A 3,548-nucleotide genomic window follows, 5' to 3' on the forward strand; every position below is an offset into this window, starting at 1 on the left:
GAGACTATCGAGCCACATGTAAGATTTTTATTTAAAATCAATTTTATTCAATAAAAGGTAAATATTAACTTAATTTTTTTAACCTTTATTTGGACCTCGAATAGCATCTCGTCCAGGAGACTACATCATATTCAGCACCAGACCTATCTCAGATGCCTACAGACCCACCTTAGGAGCCTACTCAGGCGCCCCTCGATACACGTGTGTTTGATTATTCAACAACCATCAATGTATTCAATTGAATAAATAAGAAATGATACTAATTATTATATATTTTTCAGGTTCATCCTTCGGCGCCTGCGGTGGCAACTCCCGACGAGGAAGAGGTCGACTTTCCAGACCGAGCTCACCGAGGTTCGAAAGATGGCATGCCCGGACGAGATCCCAAGAAGAAGTACGTTATAGTCAAGGGAACAAGGGCGAGGGGAAGAGGAGATGATTATGATTTGGAGCGCTCGGTTATTAAGAGGAAAAAGGGCGATGGAGACAATGGCGAGGGCTGTGGGGATGGTATGAGCCTTAGGCCTAAGCATAGTCTCTGGCATACTACATGTGGGACCCACTAGTATATACAATAATCTTGTGTTTTAAGTAAATATTGTATATTAAAAGCGTTTCATTTATATTTATAAATATTATGTTAGTCTTTATTATTGTTTATAGAGTGTCACATCCTAAAATTGAGAATTAAAAAAAAATGTGACACATTCAAAATAAATTTAAGCATTAATTTAAAAATAACACGAAACTCTAAAACATAAATAACGTAAAGCTAAGGACTACAAGTCTTCAAACAAAAATGGACTTCGAGCACTTTTCAACCACTAAAACGACAATCCTAGTTTTTGCGTATCCTTGATGTATTGAGCCTACCTTATTAATCGCACAAAAATAAGAGGGTTCTGTATAAAATATCAAGTTCCGGAGTCTCAAAGCATGATTAATATATGCTAAAGTACATAAAAAAGTGTGAAAATGTAATAAGAGGCTGTTTTGGGAAAATGTGGACTCCATACTGCGCTAAAGGAGAGAGAGGAATATCCTTTAGAGCGGTAAAATACTGCGCTAAAAGTACTTTTGTACCAAAAAAATTTGGGGGTATTTTGGTTCACTTGAGTTTTTCTTGGGTCATTTTGCTTCCGGACTCTTTTTTTTGCACGGATTGTCCTTCTTTTGGGGTGGTCTTTAAATTTTGTCCCTCAAATTAGTGGTCTTTAAATTTTAGCCTTCGCTTGAAAAGGTTGTCGAAAATAATCGAGGTTCTAGGTCGAATCCCGCTGTGCCTAAAAAAAATAAAAATAAAAATAATTTCGCAAGGCAAGGCTTTGAAAAAAGTCCATTTTTTATGCGGCATAAGTTGTCTTAAGGCATAACTAAAGTTATACCGGATCCGGCATATGTTGCATTAAGGCATAACTAAAAGTTCACCTTATAAGGCAACCTATGCCGGATCCGGCATAACTTTAGTTATGCCTTAAGACAACTTATGTTGTCTCCGGCAGAGGTTGCCTTAAGGCATAAAAGTCTGTCTTATAAATTGCCTACAGAGCATAAAAGTTTTATGCCGATGGCACTTATGCCGCATCCAAAGATAACTTTTTTCAAGCCTTGCCTTGCGAAATTATTTTTTATTTTTGTGCCGGAGCCGGAATTCGAACTCATAACCTCAGAGTTTCTACGCGAAGGGCAAAAATTAAAGACCAACAATTTGAGGGGTAAAAATTAAAAACCACCTCGAATGAGGGGCATTCCTGCGAATTGCCCGGGTTTAATTATGGGTGCTATATGGGCTGAGGGCTTTAATTAATTCAGTTAGTAAATTATTTAGTCATAATATAGAGAAATGGAGTAAAAAAAATGTCAAAAGAGAAAAAAAGATAAATAAGAATTGAGGCTAGTAGAGAAAGTGCCACATCACCTTATTTATGCCTAGCTTTATATTATATATATTAGTTGTGTAGTGATGGATATAAAATATGCAAATATTATATACTTAAAACTATACTATTATAAATGAAGAAGTTATATAATACTTCAATTTTTATGTGTTTTCTAACAATATTTTGCATAAAATAAGAAAGTCATGAATCATAGCTATCGACATATATTAAAAACACAAATAATTTATGCTAAATGTTGGAAGACCAAAATATTCTCAAGATATTGAACGGCTTTTATGTCCTTGATTTTAAGTTAAGTGAGGATAAAATTGTAATCATCTTTAATATATTTAATTTTTGATTAACTTATATTAAGGATTTTGAATCCAATTATAAATATGTCGATCCTATTGGAGTTATCTAGAAACTAGCAAATCAAATCCTACTCGGATTGAAAAGGAATCCCCATGATTTTCTTTTTGGAAAAAACGTTGTAAGTGCAATTAATGAGTACCACATCTATGAAAATCAATGTACCGATCAAAAATTATATGCTACTCCCTCCGGATAAAAAAAAAATGTCCACGTAATATTTTTTTTTTTGGGTAAAAAAAGTGTCCACTTATTAAATCAAGAAATAATTAACCTTATCTTTCCAGATTTGCCCCTATTAAGGTTATATGATCAAATCTCAATGCCTATTTAATTAGGGATAGTTTAGTTAATTTACATATTTTTTTCTTGGAGTGAGTAGTTTCTTAAGGGGTCTGCAAATGGCTAAGTGGACTCTTTTTTTTATCCGGAGGGAGTATTGGGTAATTATTGTGTGATTTTTCCTGGAATGTGTTAGGGTTTTGCCTCATTTTTCTTACCATATATAGATTTTACCTTTTCTTGAAGAAAGGACAAAAAGTTTACCATAATTGATTTAACTTTTTCCAAAAGGAAAATATAAATCTTCCATATTTGAGTAACCCTTTTCTTGGAGGAAAAGTTTTGAACATCTATAAATTGAAGACCTCCTTCACAACTAGAGAACACACTAACATCCACAATGTAATCCTTTAGAGAGTTTTGTTTAGGGGGAGATTTTTCTCCCAATAGTTTTTATGTCTTTATATTAGTTTTCATATGTATATGAATTGATCAAATCATATCATTAGAATATTATGTCTCTTTTAATATGCTTTTCTTTGCCATATGATTTATTGTGTTCAAGGTTTGTAATTGAAAGCTTCCGCATGACGCCCTGATCATTTCGATCCCAAAAGAAAGAGGGTGGAGTTATTAAATACTAATAAAAGGCAACAGATTTTATTACTACTCTACAAGATTGTTGTAAAATGTGAATTTAGTATTATGAGATAAAGCTTTTCCAGAATTACGTATTTTTTCCCATTATATCAAATCCTTAGTTGAGCAAGTGCCATTTGAAATCTGCAAAGTTTTTTGATAATTTTTTCCCTAAAAGGTATTGATTTATTTGTAAAAGGATGAATTGGTAATATTTATCGTAATATTAAGATTTCAGAAATAAATAAAATTTTATAGTAGGAGTGACTAACGGTTACATGATTCTTAGTTTAAATAGAAGTGCATTCCGATTTTTATATAAGGTTTACTGTTTTCTATTGTTAGCCTACGTATTATGCGGATGTGTGGTAGCAA

This window comes from Lycium ferocissimum, unplaced genomic scaffold (assembly GCF_029784015.1).
Source record: "Lycium ferocissimum isolate CSIRO_LF1 unplaced genomic scaffold, AGI_CSIRO_Lferr_CH_V1 ctg8621, whole genome shotgun sequence".
In the NCBI taxonomy this organism is placed as follows: Eukaryota; Viridiplantae; Streptophyta; class Magnoliopsida; order Solanales; family Solanaceae; genus Lycium; species Lycium ferocissimum.